At 46.5% G+C, this 17374-nt stretch overlaps 1 protein-coding gene across 1 annotated transcript in view; it reads left to right on the plus strand.

Annotated features, from left to right (window-relative positions):
• The window catches only part of MAP2K4 (mitogen-activated protein kinase kinase 4), a 62414-nt gene that overhangs the window by 1143 nt on the left and 43897 nt on the right, over positions 1–17374 (plus strand). The window lies entirely within an intron of this gene.

Below are 17374 nucleotides of genomic sequence, written 5' to 3' on the forward strand. Positions count from 1 at the left end.
GCCCCGCTCCGGGCCTGCCCCGCTGGCGGCCTGGCCGCGCCCGGCGCGCTCGGCGGGAGGAAGCGCGGCCCTGGCCCTGCTCGCCGGGGCTGCCGGAGCGCAGGGCCTGCCCGGAGCTCGGCCCCGGCCGCCGGGACAAAGGCCGGGCTGGACGCGGCTCCGGCCTCTCCAGGCGGGGAACGGTTCTGCGGCCGCTCCGGGTGACCGCTGCAGGCCGCGGCTGCAGCAGCATCCCTGGCGGGGCCGGCCCGTGCCCGCAGGAGCCCCGCGGTGCGGCCGGGCCGGGGCTGCGGCACGACGGCGCTGCCCTGGCCCTCCGCCTCCGCTGTGTGCTTTTCTCGAGACAAACGTTTAAGTAAAATCAGTTCAGCGCGAAGTTGCCGTTCAGTTTCATTCAGTTTCGTTCCGTTCCGATGGAAATTTACAGTGCTGCAGCGGGTCGTGTTGGTTTCCACCGGCACTTGTTGATGGTTGAGCAGCCTTGCAAAAACGGTGGATATTTGTTTTTCAGAAAGGCTTCAGCAAACCCTTTGAGTTTCTCATTTAAAGTTAGAGCACTGAAATGCACTCTCTGCTTGAAAAAGATTTTAGGCCTTATTAGGCTGAGGTGGCACAGTGCTAGTTTGTTTGTTTTTTTAAAATTAAATACAGGGATGGTAATATTAAAGAAGTGGTTTACCCTGTTTTGGGACCAGGAAAAAGGAAAGGTTGCTCTCTCTGTGACAGAAGTGCGGGTGCTGTTGTGAAATAATGTTTGTCACTGTTATTTGCCATATTCTTTGTTGGTCCTGGTATGGACTGTGCTGAGACTGGTGAGGACTTGTTTGGGCAGAGAACTGATGGTTAAACTGAAGAGCTTGGTATATTTGGAGTAAAAAGGTGAATTTTGGCTCCTTGTAGCTTCCCCTGCATGGAGGATTTGGTACCTTTTGGGCCTTGTCAAGGTGGTATTATCTCGCTTTCAAAAACCAGCATCCCTAACTTTGTGCATTAAATGCATGGATTAAAAACTTTACCACGATATGCCAAAACAGTTGTGATTTAATAAGAGCAAACCTTGTTCTTGTAGTCAAGTTAAAACCCTCAGTGTTGCCCATTGTATTTCCACCTGACCCATTTCTCATATTTGAGTCGTTCCTCTGAATCACCTGTATGTTCCAAGGCCGAGAGCTGGTTTTGCACCCTGGCACCTGTGATGCCCTGTGAGCTCGTGGTGATGCAGCATCTGCATGCTGTCTCCAGTGGAGGAAGGGCACTTGGTTCTGCTCTGGCTGGTTAAGGTGGCTGTTTAAATGTGGATTGAGGGCCATGGGCCTGTGTGATGGTGCCCAAGTGCTGGTGGCTTTCCCTAAGGTACAGGTGAGTGTTCAGGTGTCCCAGGAGGAGTTGTGTGTGGGATCCTGGCTGGGCTCTGGAGGAGCAGCAGGTTGCTGGACTGTGATGGTTCCTGGAACATGCAAGAAACTGTCCCAGGAGGAGCTGTGATGCCACAGCACCTGGGTGGGATGGGAAGGGGCTGGACGTGGCTGCAGGTGCTGTGCAGGCTGCTCTCCAAGATGCACAGTGCCCTTGCCCACAACATGAGTTCCTGCTGATGCCAAGGCAAGCTGGGCTGAACAAAGAAAACCCCACAAAAGTGTCGGGTGTTCTGCAGTTGGGAAGCCCAGCCTGTGCTCCTGGGCAGGCACTGGAGCAAGGGAGGTGCAGGAATGCATTGGTGGGTGGGGAGGAGAGTAGGTAGGACTGCATCAGTCTCAATTTAATTGGCTTAAACAGCATGACAAGGTGGAGCAGGAAAGTCATTAAGCTGGAAACAAGTAATTATATTAAAAAAAAAAAAAAAAAAGTTTTGCTCACTTAATTTTCAGCCACAAACATTCTGACCTGGCTTGTGCAACTGCTTCTGCAAAGGAGGTGGGAGTGGGAGAGGGTGGAACTCCTGTGCCAAAGGACTGTGACAGTGCTCCCATGGACAGCAGCCTGTTGCTTTTGGAGACCCTGCCCAGAGGCCACGTGCTTGGGCAAGCTTTCCTGAGGTGAGAGTCCCTTGCAGGAAGTTTCTGTTTTGGTTCTGTCAAGGCTGGCAGTCTTGAGTGTCAGCTGTCAGGGCATTCATCAGGGCCTGGGGGTAGGGAAGAGTTGTGAGGATGGTGGTACAGGGGAGAAGCCTTCAGAGAAATTGGTGCCCATCACATTGATGGCCAGGGCAAGGGCAGCAGATCCAGAAGGTCTCTGCAGGCCACCCAGTTTTGGTTTTAATTCTGTATCCTACACCATTTTTGATGCACACAGGCTAAAGTCCTCCAGGTGACAGTGCAGAAGTGAAGGGACACTGCCCTGTCCTTGTGCTGGGCTCACTGTGCAGCCATGGCTCTCAAGCCTGGTGATCAAGCAAGGGGTTGCTTCAGGTCTTATTATTATTCACCCTTATTCTGCATGCCCCAGCTTCACTCTCAGGTCTTCTCTTGGCTACCTGGATCAGCTGCCCATGCCTAAGGAGCTGGAGCTTCATTTCTTCCCAAAGAGTCTCCTGGCCAGTGCAGTTCATGGTGCTGTGTTCAAGGCACAGCTTGGAGACAAAGGAGGGCTGGAATTCTGAGTATTAAAATAGACCCTATTCAGTAATTTTTTTAAATGTCTGTTGTGTGCACATTAAATGAAGTCTGTCCAGATGCTGGCAACTGGTGATGTGAAGAGTTGTCATTCTTACTCATGTTAAAGTTCAGGAACAGTCCTGAATATTTAGTGTCCTGGATGTTTTGTGGGGGAAACAGATTCTGTGGGAAGTAGGATGCCTTTGACAGTGCTTTAAGGAAAAACCAGCACCCAAACTGTAATTGGAGCAATTTTGTGTTTCTCTCATTGCCAAAATTAGTAATAGTCATTACTGCTAACATTACTCAGAAAATGATAATTTGAAGAAAGGTGGTATGAAATCTAGAAATGTAGTTTATGCCAAGGCATAGGGAGAATTTTGATTCTAATTAAAACCTGTGGAGTCACTCATCCTAACTACAGTGCCAAAGAGGAACTGGATGCACTTGTAACTGATGGTTATGGAATCAGCTCAGCTGCATTGGGTCCTCAGGAAGACTTGGAGGCAACTGGGACTTCTCCAAATACTCACTGCCTGGTGTGCTCTGGTGTCTTTAAAAAGCAAAGCAGAGCTACTGCGTGTGTCTTCTCAGAGTGTACATCACGGCTCAGATGTGTTGGGTGGGAATTCCTGACCTGTTCAGCCAGAATTTGGGATTCTCATTTCCCTTCATGTGTCTGTGGTCCTGTTTGCTCCCTCATTGATGTCTTTGCCCTCTTCACCCGACTCCAGCCATTTTAGCAGAAAATGAGAGGAGGTCTGTCTCTGGTGAGAGAGTCCTTTGTGGGTGTGAGGCAGGGAGGTTGTTAAGAGGTGTCTGAGTGCATGAGGAGGTGAGCTAGAGTCCCTCTCTTACCCTTGGATGCCATTCATGACATCAGTGGCTTACTGAAGTTGGGTGATCAGTTCCTATTTACAAGGAAACTCTGTCCTGTACCTTTCTAGCAGAAAAGAGCTGCTGGGAGGCTTTTTGAGGTCAGGAATTGTTCATGTTTGTGATGGACTTTGTCAATCACTGCGGTCAGGTGAATTTGGTGTGGGTGTGTGATGCACACTGTGTCAGTGGAGTAATCATGGCTCCTGCACACAGCACTGGCAGAAGGAGAATATTGCTTGAAACCATTTGTGGGCTCGCTGCAACAGGACTGATCCTCAATGTGGGAATTCTGTAAGAGATGCCATGGTTCCCGTGTCCTCCTCTGTTGCTTGCTGCCTTAATGAGTGCATGGGGTGACTGGAGCTGCTCCCCTCCCCACTCTTTCCCTCTGTGGAATTATCAAACCATGTGCGTTAGCAGACAGCACTGATGCAGGCTGACTCTGGCAGATTGATGGGTGTACGTCTACTTGGACATATTTGCATTTGTTAAGAGCAATAAAAGTTGTGTGGTGAGCAAATCAGTGTGTTTTAATTAATTTCTGCCCCCAGTGTATTCCTTTATGGGCCTTATGGCCATGTCTGCTTTGTGTTTGAGTCTTGGCGTAAGCTTGTGTGTGTAGGGTTGTATTGGTATGTGGGCATATGGTTTTGCGTTTTGTCTTTCTATTTTGTTTCACTTTTAATCAACTGATAGTTTTGATATGTCTGTTTTCCTGGTAAAGGGGCAGCCCAAAAATACTAGTTAGTCTCCTCACATGCTGGAAGGCCTTTTCAGTTATTTTATGCTGATTTGAGGAAGACAGGAGGTGTGGAAGTCACACTGTTGCCCATCAAAATGAGAGTTGTCCTGCAAGAGAAAGATGAGTTTTGTGAGGAAGCAGAAAAATCCAAAATGTGTGCTTTCCAAACATCATGTTGTTGGGGTGTTCCCGAAATTAAATTTGTATGTATGCAGTGAAGCACTGATTACAGGAATCTTGTGTAACCATATCAAGCTCTGCGTGTATCAAACACATGTAAACAGCTTTTTAGCATCATGCAGCTTTGAAGTTGGATGTCTTCTGTTGGATTTAGGTTTGGTAAGATTTTATGTGAAAGAAAATGTGGAGGTCTGCTTCCTGGTGGAGGAAGCAGGCTACCTGTTGTAGCCTTTGGAGACTAGAAAGGAAAACTGTGTGAGGGGAAGAAGCTGTGCAGGGTGTTTGTGTAGTGCTCTGCCCTGTGGGTAGGAACTGGCAGCAAGGTTCCATCTCCAGGCTCCACTGAAGTGATGTTTATAAAGAAGGTATAAAAATCTCTGCATGGATGTGATGCTTCTGGCATCCTCTCAAAGGCTGGAAGGCACTGATCTGGGCAGTGTTGGAGAGATGCTGGTGATGTTCCCTGCTCTCATGTACCTCATTTAAAATGGGCTTCATTGCATTTAAATGCCTCCTTACATGTGCATGTGTGTCTTGCTCTTCTGCCTTGTGCTCAGACAGCAGCATCCACTCAGGAAGGTGGGGATTGCTATGCTGCAGCAGCAGGCTGAGGAAAACCTGCCTGATACTGGCAGTTGAGCCTTTTCACTGTAGTTTGAGAGGTATCACCTTGGGATGTGGGCTTCTTCATGGATATTCTGGTAAATATGGACTATTTTTATTATTGTACAGTGTTGTCTACTGGCTTTGGAGAGATGAACAAGTGTTTTTGGGATTCCTTTGTTGATCCTGATCATTTATGGTGGCTGGGCTGTAGCATCTCTTCTGCAATGAGAAACTGGGTCCCTCCAATGACACTCATTCAAAAGAATCTTTGTCTTTAAGTCTATTTGCCTAGCAGTTATTGCATTTTAAACTGTTTTGATACCAGTTTGGCTGATTTCTGGTTTTTGGTTCTCTCTGTGCAGTTCTGCTGCTGCTCCCTTAGCCAATGCCTTCAGTAATGTGAATCTTCCACTGTGTTATTCCAGGCTGCTGGTGTTCCCTGCAAAGTGCTTTTGTCTGTCTTCTGGGTACTCAGGTTTCTTTTCATGCTGTGGATTTGTTTGATTGCAGAAGGGATGTGTGAGCAATGGGTAAATGACAGTGCAGTGCTTGTTGAGCACGGAAAAATGTCTTTCAAAAAGGTGTGTTACTGTAGCTGGTTTACTAAATGTGCAGGAGTTACTCATGGTAAATCCCTGGAGAGAGACCCTTCATCTGTGTTTCTTCAGTTCAGCTCATAGATAACTTGAATACTGTGTCTCTGCTAGGCTGAGAATGGAACAGCTATTGCATGTTCCTTGTCCCTCTGGTTTGGAGGATGTCTGGAACATGAGTTGAGGCTGATCCCTTGCAGTTGGCACTGACTTCGCTGTCAAAATATTGAAATACTTGATTATCAAAATCAGTGAGAAGGAAAGTGCTCTGAGTTATCCTGAAGGTGCTGAGGGTTAAGCCATTGTTCATGAAGTGTGAAATGCAGGGAGAGTGGGTTTCATCTCATTCTCCTGGGACAGGATTGCAGGAAGGATTTGTGCAGCCTTGGAGCTTTGGTTTTTACTTGTGGTTATGTTGTCTGAACAAGACAAAATAATTTTTGCTGTGACTCTGCACCCTGTTTTCTACCCCCATCCACCTCTTTGTACTGCTGCTGAGTTGTTGCACAAGTTATCTCAGTTACAGGTCTCTTGCTGAGGTTTGCTAGGTGGATTTATGTAAACTGTATATGAGATGCTTGGCAAATTGCCACTGCAGGTGACACCTCGTGTGGCAGCCTGTCAAAGGGGTGCTCCTAGCTTTGAGCTGACTGCAAGAGCTGGAATGGATGGACCTTTTATATACATGTACCTTTAACATACACAGCCCATCTGTTTGTTCACCTTGTGGGCATTTCCCATGTTGGACCATGTTTGTCCCCTTGCCTCATGAGTGGTCCCAGCTCAGGATCTGTTTACCCTCTTTGGAATTGTGTCTGAGTGAATTGGCCTTTTTCCTGAGACCCTGAAGCTGAAGGGAAGGATAGACTGCAGGGAGATTTGCAGTAGGAGATACTTTAACTAATTCCTGTGATTTAATACAGTAAACTAGGAGCACCCAGAGGACAGTAGGGATGTGTTTTAAACCAAAGTATGTAAAAGATGACTGATAAACTTTGGTAGCCAAATACATTTGGAAATAATAAGGAGGGAAAGGAGAGTTGAAAACTTGCTCTGCCTCAGCAGTGAAGCTTTGTCAGCCTGAACATTTGTGTTTTGGAGATGATGTTCTGGATAGTCTGTGGTGCTGACTTTGGTTCTCATTCCACTTTTATTTTATGTTACATTAGTCTGGTTCTTATGGTCATCTGCAATCTTACTGGGTTTGCTTTTGTTTGAGGGGAAGCTTTAGATCTTGAAGCCCCCCATGATGTGCATGTGCTGGTCTGCTTAGGTGGCTGTTTCTTCAAGATGAGTCCTGCAGTTCGTGCAGGTGTAACATGTCTGTGTCTCCTCGTGGTTAGGTGGAAAGGTGCAAACATGATTTTTATCAGATGTCATAGGTTTGTTTAAGCACAGTCCCAGTGGAGCTCTCTGCAGCCCTTTTGGATGCCTGCTCCATGCCTGCACAGATCCTCTGCGGGCATGTGAGGTATCATTGGCCTGGATTTGCATCAGGAGTATCATGTGATGCTGCAGAGCATCTTCCAAAATGTGTGACCTTGACACCTCAGGCTGCACCCTCGGTGGTGAGATCTCTGCTATTGCTGTTAGTGAGGAAACACGACACAGCACAGTGTTGCCAAGTATCACTGCCCATCTCCCTCCCGTTTCTCCTCTCAGGTGAGCTCACCTGCCGTGCACATGGGTGGTACAGTGACGGCATTTAGTGGGTATGAGCATCAAGGGAGATGGGAGTATGTGTACTGAACAAATTGTGTATTTATTAGCTGCTAAATTGAGTTCCTCTTCTGCAAATCAAAGCCTGGGTGTTTGCCCTTTACTGGAGGCAGGACGAGCCCTCCAGGAAGCAGACAGCTCTGCTGGTCCTGGAGCAAACAAAGAGTCCAAGCGCCAGGAATTAGTGTGTGTTTTGAATAATTTATCTGATCTTTCTGAGGTGCTTCGGGAGATGCCCTGTGGTGTAAGGAGGACAGCTGTTGGGAGCAGACAGCTGAGCTGAATGGGAGTTTATCCTTTATCCGTTTTTGTCTAGGCTTATTTTTTTTATCTGTGGACCAGAAGGGTTGTGTGGTTTGCTTTGGACCTAATTCTCTGGAAGTGGTTCTCTGAAGTGAATTAGCTATCACTTTGCTTTTGGACCAGAAAGCAAAGTGTTTGTACTTTGAAGAGGTTTGTGGACAGAGATAAAACAGTTTCCTTTAAAAACATATGGCTGTGTTGTTTGACCTGGGAGGGGTTGTGGACTAAGATGAAAGCAGTGCGTTTGGAAATCTCTTCTGGGGAGCAGTGGGACCATGTCCGAGTTTTCCTGTAGAGACCAGTTCCTCTCCTGAACACTCAGTTCAGGACTTGGCCTCATGCCAGACTCTGGAAACCTCATCCTACCTTTGCTGTCCCCTTCTTTTCCTTTGTCCCACTCAGAAACCTGCATGGCAGAAAGTAGAAAGGGGAAGGATGGCCAGAACGGCTTTGTGCAATGCTGGCCAGGAGCTGAGGAGATGTTCTTCAAGGTCCTTTTTGCCTTGGGGTAGCTGCAACAATCAGTGTGTGGAAAGTGGGCTATTTGCATGTCAGCTTTTAGAGCTGGTTTCCTTTGTGATTTGAGGAAGAGGTCAGGTTTCTGGTCTGATATAGCCCAGCTGTTGTCGCTAGAAAGTGTGACACTAAGGTGTAAGTTAGTATACAAGTTTACACAAAGAAGTTGTGAATGAGCTCAGACTTCTGTTGGAAGAAGAAAGGGTTGGATGTCGAGGTTTAGATATGTGCTGTTTTAGGCAGCAGCTTGGCAATTGAGTTCTTTCTGCACTGGAGCCACATGTTGTGGAATATCTGAACAAGCCTGCCAGCATTCTCCTGAAATGCAAAGTCTATTTTAAAATATATTTCTAATTAATGTATTTATTTTTGAGAAGACCTGGAGTAATAGCCTGGAGCTTATCTGCCCAGCTGGTTATGCCAGAGTCATAAATAGCCAGATAGACTTTTTATGGGTTAAGTTTTGCCACTGTGTATCAGTGCTAGGTGTCCATGGGGCTAAGAACAAAAATTTACTCTCTGGCCTGTTTCTGTGATTTCATCCCTGCTGATCCTGCTGATGAGGACTGCAGCTGAGCAGATGGGAGAAGGATCTTATCAGCAAGTGTGGAAGTGGCAAAGATTGAGACAGGAGTGGTGGGAGCTGGTGTCTGAGACCCATGTGTGCCTGTCTGGAGGGTGGTGTGGGAGGGCTTAGCTGGCTTCTCCATCAGAGCCATCATTTGGAATCTTCTATGAGTTGAAGAAATTCCCAGTCTGATTTGTCAGTGTGGCTGCTTTTTTGATGCCCTACAAAAATACGGGAAATGAAGAATGTGTGAATGCACGGTTAATTTCAATGAAGCCCTGCAATGTTTCTAGGTCTGGTAATTTGCTTTAATATAGACAGGCCTTAGTAAGGGCTGACTTGAATGAGAGCCTGGAACTGAACTGGCAGCAGGAACGCTGCTTCACCATCAGCTGCCAAAAGTCTGAGTGGCACCCTGCCCCATACCAGGGCACTGTGCTGCTCTCGCAGCACCTGGGACACAGTCCAGGAGCCACTTGTCCACAGTGTTGTTTCCACGTAGTAAATAACAGCTTTCTGGGAAGGTTTGTGTAGGGTTTCCCTCCAGAGCTGAGTGATAGTCTGACTGCCCAGTGTTCTCAGAATAATCCTGACTGGATCCTGGCATGTCCTGACTCCTTGAGACCCAAACCAAACACAGATAGTGCCCTGTGACAGCATTCTTCAACAGCTTGTTGTCCTTGTTGTTGAGCAATGCAGAAATGGAGGGTGTAATAAGACTGGGGTCATCATCTTCCTGTCCCTTCAGGCATTGTGTTCAAAAGTTTTGGGTTTAGCAGCCAGCACGGGTCGCTCCATGGCAGCTGAGCTGGTGAAGGGGAAGTTTGGGTCATCTTCATCCAAGCTGTCAGGGGTTGCTGCTGCTTTACTGCCCAGCAGGAGCATTGACTCGTGCCAGGAAGAAATTGTCTGCTCTTCCAACCTTGATGATTCAATCCCAAGTATTGCAGTTGTTTTAGATGACTGTGGGTTTGATATGATCTGGTCCATGTTAGGACTCAAAGAAATGCAAAAACCTTTGGAAATCTCTTTGAAAAGAGAAAAATAATGACAAATAGCACCACAGTGGAAGAATTGTGTCTGCACTGCATGTGCACACACATTCTGCTGGGACCAGCCAGAGCCCAGCTAATGCCCTTTATCCCCTGCTAAGGGAACTGGCAAGCTGGGTGCTCAGGGATTCCTATGACAAGTTTAATATTTTGTCTCCACTAGTTACCCCTTTCTACCTCATGCATAAGCATATCAGACTCCTCCTTAAAAACAGTTAGAACTCTTGGCTTTCAGTAGACTATTTCAGTCATTAGCTGATAATATTCTTTCTGTTGCCACACCTTGGTGATTTCATGGCACCTGTGTAGCTGTTGATCTGGCATCTTCAACATGCACATGCTGTTCCCTCTGCAATGCCTGTCTTGGAGGTGTTTTAGGGTGTGATGCTATTCCTGCCCTGGTGTGCCTTGGGCTAGGCAAGGAACCAGCCTCCTCTCCCCTTTCCAGCATGTGGATGCTCTGTTCCCACTGATGGGATGTTATTTGTGGTATCTTTGGAGTTCATATTGTCTGTGGGCTTTGTTGATGGTCTTGTATGGAGCAGAAACCACGGGCCGCAAGGCCAGGTTGATATATCTCAGCTTCCCCTCTTCTGAGATGCCTCTGAGGGCAGCAGCACGAGGAGCAGAGTGAAGCTGTGCTGGAGCCACGAGCAGAGATGACACGATGTCATGCAGCTCCCACCTTCTCAGCAAAAGCTTGGGAGCCATGCTGTAGTGCAGAAGTTGAGCATCATAAACCATCGAGGGTCAGTTTGCTCTGTGGTGGGCATGGGGCAGCAGGGCTGGCTCTGGTCACAGGCCACCCACGGGTGGCTGCAAAGGTGGAAAACTTCTTTGTGGTGCAGGCACACCTTGGAGGAGCCAGGAGGGGACTCCTGGTGCTGTTGTGTGGGATGGTCAGTTTGTCTGCAGGGCTGGTGCATGCATTCCTTCTCCTGGAAGCTTGGAGGGAGAAGGAGTTAATGGGGACAAGGGCAAGGGAAGAAGATAGCTGGATCTGAGTTGGGGCTACTGGCTGATATTTTTGCAACAGTCTTCTGTTACCCAGCGTGAGAGCGCGGGGATTAGCTGGGCAGACTCTCAGGCTCCTTCCGGACTCAGGGCCCGCCTGCCCTCTGCACACCAGTGGAGCTTTTTTACACAGACTTTCAAAATCCACTGCGCTTGGGGAATTTTTATGGAGAGATTTTATGGCGCTTATTTCTTTAGCAGCGAAATTTTTTGTTTGCCCCTAGTTATTTACCCTAGTAAAAGGGTAAACGGCAAGGTTGCTGCTTGCTGAGAGTGCAGTGGTGCTAAATTCCTCATGCACATTGCTGTAGTGCCTGCATCCCAGAGCCTGCTGGATCACACCTGCCTCTTCCAAATGCTGGTGGCTCAGGTCCTTGTCACTGCTCAGACTGGGAGCTTTGCCATGACCTGCCCCTTACATCAAGCAGTGGATCTGTACCCAGGTCTGTAGTGTGGTTATCTGGTGTGATCTCTGTGTGATTGGGAAGAAATTCTTTGCTTGGGAAAAAATTATTCCCTGTGAGAGCAGTGAGGCCCTGGCACATGCTGCCTAGAGCAGCTGTGGCTGCCCCTGGATCCCTGGAAGTGTCCAAGGCCAGGCTGGATGGAGCTTGGAGCAACCTGGGACTGTGGGAGGTGTCCCTGCCATGGCAGGAGATGGAATGAGATGGTCTTCAAAGTCTTCTCACCCAAACTGTTCTGGCATTCTGTGAGTCTGGTTTGGCTGCTGGTGAGGGTGAAGAGGGAGCTGCAGGCAGTGCTGCTGGCCCAGGTTGCTGTTGTTGTACAGGTGAACTGTCATTAGCAGCACCTGTGGGAGGATTTCTCAAAATTCCTTGTAGCAGGTGTCTCTGATGAAAGTGTGGAACACTGTCCTCGACCAGGTCTGGTCTTTTGCTGTGGTGGCAGTGCTGGAGAGCTGGGCTTCTCTGGGAAATCACCTGGGCATGAGCAGCTGGACCATCTGTTTTAAAATACTGTTTAATGTGGGCAGATTTGCTGCAAACTTCCAGCTTTCTGGGAACAAAACAGTCTCATCAGTCTTAAAGTTTGTGACTTCATACGGTGATCTGGTCCACTCCTTTCCTCCCAGATGCCAGTGTTTGTCCCCTGGATCCTCATGATGGGACTGCTCTGTGCAGCCTAAAGTTTGATAGAAAAAAAACCCACTTTATTTATGATTTTAGAGTAAATATTGAAATATAAAAGATTTTTAATGCTGGTGCTCTCCTTTGAGTGAATGGATGAGAAATGGTCTTTTACTTTAGGCTTTCGTAGAAGCTTCTGTGCAAAAGCAAAAAGAGAGAAAGCTATGCCTTTTTTTTTAGCATTATCCTTGCTTTTTTATCAATATTGGTACTGAGAATTTGCTTTTTCTTGCAACTAACCAGGTATACCATTCCTGCTCCTGAGAGAGCCACTGTTTCTCACAATGCTGGTGCAGCAAAAACTTAATTAACACTTCTTAAAAGGTCACCAATTGTTGAGGTAGATCTGTGCTTTCTGCTTTGCCTGTGACATAAGGGTTGCACGGTTTATTTCAGTTTTTGGTTGTTTGGTTTTTTTTTGTTTTTAATCTAAATCTCAATTGTAGAAATCTTGTGCCTTTGCATTTCTTTCAATTTATATGATAATTTTTTTGGTTTTTACTCCATATGCAAATTTGGTGCAGCAATTCTAATATCTGAAGAGGTAATTGTTAATGTTTTTTAAACAGTTGGTGTTTTTGGTTTTATCTCAGTATATTTTGTGATTGCTGTTCAGAGACATTGCTTCTGAGATACTGTATATAGAAAATCTTTTGTTATCCATTACTTCTCACAAACTGGTGTTTTTCTGTCTTGGAAGAGCTGAGAAGGAGCCATGCTTCAGTGTTCCAGCACAGAGTGAGCCTGTGTGTCAAAATTACTCCCCTAGGACAGGGTTGGAAAGCATCTATTTATTTTTAATAGCTTTCTATTAGCTCAGGATATACAGATATTTAGTAAACTTGATGTTTGAAGCTGGAATTTCAAACCTCTTTTGCAAGCTAGAGCTCTGTGGCAGGAATTGGGTATTAATTTATTTTTTCAAGTACTCAGTCAGTGCTCAGTAATTGTTGATGATGAAACTGGTGGCACTTACAGAGGCCAGGAGGGGTCTGGCCTGGACCTGGCACAGGCTGGCACATACCTGTTAAGTGATGGCTTCTGCTGTGCTTCCACTTCTTTTCCTCAAGAAGAACATCTTTAATTGGAAGGTGGGGGTTATTTTGTGCTGAGAAAGAAAAGGCAGTTGCTGTTCTCTGTGCTGGAAGATCAAAGGTTTTTACTGGAGAGAGATGCTTTGCACATCCTCTGCTTGTTGTGAATGAAAGGAATGTAACACAGGTGTCTGAATTTTTCTTGTAAGCCATTGAGAAGTGGCAGGATTTGATCCCCAGTGCTCTACAGCCCTTTCATGGGAAAACAGCAGCAAGTCTCAGTTCAGGATGGCAGCTTTGCCTTAGTGAATAATTTGGCATAACTGTCAGGTGAAGCACGAGGTGTGTTGATGTTCTGCTGACCTAGATTTGAGAGACCCTGACAGTAAGCAGTCAGGGTATTAATAAATGGTGAAATGAGGGGGGAAATATGCAGTGGAACTGACTTGCTGCTGGCCTAAAGGGAGCAGCTTTTATCTTGCAGCTTCTGCTGTGCACTGGGCTGCAGCTCTGCAGGGTAGCAGGATGCAGTGCTGACCTTCCCGTGGCTCAGGTCCCTGTCCCGTGGCATTCCTTGCCCAGGCAGCAGCCCAAACCATTCTCTTTTCCGTGTGTTGGGCTCCTGCCTGTGCCCAGCTCTGCCTTGTCTGTGGGAAGGGCTGTTCCCAGGGGTAGTTCCTTCCCATTTGTGTTTTGCTGACAAGTCTGTGTAAAGGAAGGGTCAGGGACTCTTCTCGTTTTTTTTATTTGTTTCTATCAGAGTTGCAAACCTCAAAACTTTGAAATTTATTTCCCAGACTTTGATGTGAAGATCCCTTCCCAATGTAATTACATTTAATTTCACAGCAAGACCCCCAGTCCTATGGTCAGGGCCTGTTAATAGTGCTGCAAGATAAACACAAAGTATAAAAAGCTCTCTTTTTTTCAGTTATAAAAACTGTAGCAATAAAAAGGCAGCAGGAGTTCCCCTGCTGTGGAAATAAAGAGTTTGTGTGTCCTTTGGGGGAGCAGAACCCTTTGAGCTGGGTGGTGGAAGGAGAGCAGAGCTCTCTACAGCAGTTTCAGCTCCTGACTGTGATCCGTGTGCTGGAGCCAAGCTCTGCAGAGGCTTGGGTTTGTCCTGGCTGGGAACACTGGGGTTTTACTCATCTGGAACCACACAGAAAAGGAAAACCACAAAACCCTCAGCTTCCTGCTCTGCAGGTAACGTGATTGCAGCTCCTCATTTCTCTACTTTCACTTTCTGCAGTGTTTGCCTGCGATAGGAATGGCTGTATTAATGTCTTTATTTAAAATATTATTTGTTTTTTTTAGATCTGCTCTCTCTTCACTGACAGGATGCAAGGCGTTTGTCTAGAGTTGCCTCAGCTGATGTTCCAAAGCCAGCCTGTTGTTCATTGCTGCAGAAGTGTCTTGCTGCAGATCCCTTGGCTGTTGGTTTGGAGTCAGAGCTGTGGTGTCCATCTGTGCAATTCCTCCTTCAGGAAGAAGTTTCATTGTTGTCACCCTTCAGTATTATCTTCACTAGCAAGAAAGTGAAGATTTCTGCCACCTGAGTAAATATCCACAGCACTGTTGAGAGCAGCCAGCTGTTGGAGGCAGCTCTGTCCATCTGCCAAGCTTCTGAAGGCAGATTGGGCACTCCTGTGCCCAAATCCCTGGCTGACTCCAGCCTTCAGTGGAGCCCTGCTTTGGTACCTGCTGCCTTCACTCCTTCCAGCACAGCAGCAGAGCAGCAGCTCATTCCTGAGCTGCTGGGTTGTGTTTGTGTTGTTGAACTTGATTTCGAGTCTGAGGGCTTCAGTCAAGAGTTGGGTGAACTCTTGGTGGTCTGGCACTCACAAGGCAATGAGAGGATGGCATAGGACTGGGGAAGTGAATAATAGTCATTAAATACAGAGATACCATGGCTGACTGAGGAGGGCCTTGAGCTGGAAGTGGTTGGAAGATGAAAGAATAAAGGAAGGATGTTGTGGCTTTGTTTATCACTCTTTTCACTGATATCTTGTGCTGTGGTGGAGGGCAAGGTAATGTGCTAGGTGGACCACTGCAGCTTTTCTTAGGCTCTTTGTCTTTGGACCTAGCCCTTACCTCTGGAATTAGAACATCTTTTTCAAAAATCCATATTGGAGAAGTACAAAAATAGATCAGGTAGATCTATCTACAGATAACACTTCTAAAGCTTAGCACAAAATTACCGTGGATTTTGTGTCTAAAAGTTCTCCAATTGAGTGCTTTCAAAGACATCTAAAAGCTTTATATGCTCTCTAGATTTGCAATTTAATTTCTTGCTTAAGCAACTCTACACACTTCCATTATAATTCAGCAAAACTAAGCAAAAATGCCCATTGGGACCATGTGTTCCAAGGTGCTCTTAAAATCCAGATCAAAATCTTTCCCAGTGTAACAGTGCAGAAAGAACCTTGCAGCTGAGACCAGATTTTCAGAAGGGCTCAATTCCTCTCTAAGGCTGTGAAGATACTGCTCAGATGTTCAGGAGAACAGCACATGTGGGCACTCACAAGCAAGAGACCAGTTCATGTGTTGCAGATGCAAACTTGAAAAATTTGCTTGGTGCATTTTTAGTTATGCACAGGTGTCAGGCTGGTAGTATTTGGAAAAAACTCCTATATATTATGAAGTTTTGGATCCAGACATGAGGATCTGCTGTGCTTGCATTGTGCAAAGGATTATCTCTTGTGGAAATAGTGGTCAAATGGAAAAGCTGCCCAGTGCTGGAGTCAGAGCATTGTTCCTCCCAGGGAGAGTCTGAAGCCTGTTAAAAACACACTCCAGTATGAATCTCCTCACTTTAGTACAGGTTGTTTCCAAAATTTTATTTATATGTGTTAATGCAGCTTGAGCATTTTCACACACACACTTTCTCTGCTTATTCTTTCTAACTATTTAACTAGCTGGTGACAGGCAGCATGTAACTATTCTCATTCCCCTGCCTCTGGAGGATTTATGATTCTGTGCTTGTGTCACTGTAGGATTCAGTCTGGATCCAAGGTGTTTATTGGAGCCAGTGGGATGCAGGCTGTGATTGGCATTGCCAATTTGCTGGCCTAAGATATCTGGAGGGATGATGGAAACATGCTTGTTGCTTTATCTGAAGAAGTGAAATCCTTTCCATTGACCTTAAGCAAATGCCTCAAGGGTAGATTTTCTTCCTTGCTTTTAGTCTGAGTACAGGCTCCTAAAATTAAAAAGAAAAGTAATAAAACCAACCAAACCCCCCTCCCCAGTCCTCCTTCCTGTGGTATATTTTATAATTGTTGCTGTGCTGTTTCATATTGAAAAAGTACTGGGCATGGCCCTTTGCATAATTTATTATTGTTGTTCACCAGGAGAGGTTCCAGGTGCTGCACAATAAATTTCCCAGGGCAGTGTCACCCTTTGTTCCTGACAGCTGCTCCGTGACAGGCTCAGCTCTGCAGGGTTATGCCTTGGCTGCCTCGGCACAGGCTGCAGGAATATTTTGGGTGAAGCAAAGTGCTCCTGTGAGAGCAGACACAGACTCCTGGTCTGGCAGCACCTCCTGTGTGGACAGTTGAGCCCTGCAGGTTCTCTCCAGCAGTGTTTCACCAGGCTTGGTGCTGGACTGTGACTGTGAGCCATGTGTTAAATGCTGCTCTCCAGCTGGAAATTGCCTGAACCCCAGCTTGGGCTGGAAGCTGCTGTTTCATCCTAGTGCTGCACCCTCCTCTGGGCAGGGAGCTTCAACCCTATCGATACAAATGGTGTTTCCATGCATCAGGGGTAATATTAAAGGTTACCAGTGGGTTTTGGAGAGTCCAGAGACTTCATTCTCAGGTTTTGCTTCTGGGACTTTCCAGTCTGAGGGAACTAATCTTAATCCGATTGCAATTTCTTGCCCTCTAAGCTTAACCTACTTTACCAGGCATTGTGGTGGAGGTATTTATAGATGCTGGAAGTGCTCTTGGATGTAGCCTTATCCTGCATTGCCAGTCACAGAGGTGGGTGTCTGCTGGTGCAGCTGTGAGCCACCTCCCAGCCCCAAATCATGCAGATGTCTCATTGAAATATTGTCTAGTATGATTGTTTTGCCTTGGAGTGTGTTCATTACACTGGCCAGTAATCCTTCCAGAGTCCTGGCTGCTCTAGGCTTGGGTATTTGTACTCCCTAGTTGGAAGCACACTTGTGGTTGTGGGTGAATTATGGCTAAATCCTCTTTCTAGTGAGGTGACTTCTAAAAAATGAGCATACTTAGCTTATTCCTGCAGTGCAAAATCATAATTTCAGATTTGAATGCTGACTCTAGGATCATATGAAATTGAAGGTTTCATTGAAGGGCTAAAAATGTCAGTAACAGACAGATGCACTGGAAATATTTGTACCCTTTAAAGTGAATTTCTGTAGTTGCAGCTCTTAAAACTCATAAGTCAAACCCTAGGCCTCTTC

Source organism: Pyrgilauda ruficollis, unplaced genomic scaffold, assembly GCF_017590135.1.
Source record: "Pyrgilauda ruficollis isolate IOZ18807 unplaced genomic scaffold, ASM1759013v1 scaffold194, whole genome shotgun sequence".
Lineage (NCBI taxonomy): Eukaryota > Metazoa > Chordata > Aves > Passeriformes > Passeridae > Pyrgilauda > Pyrgilauda ruficollis.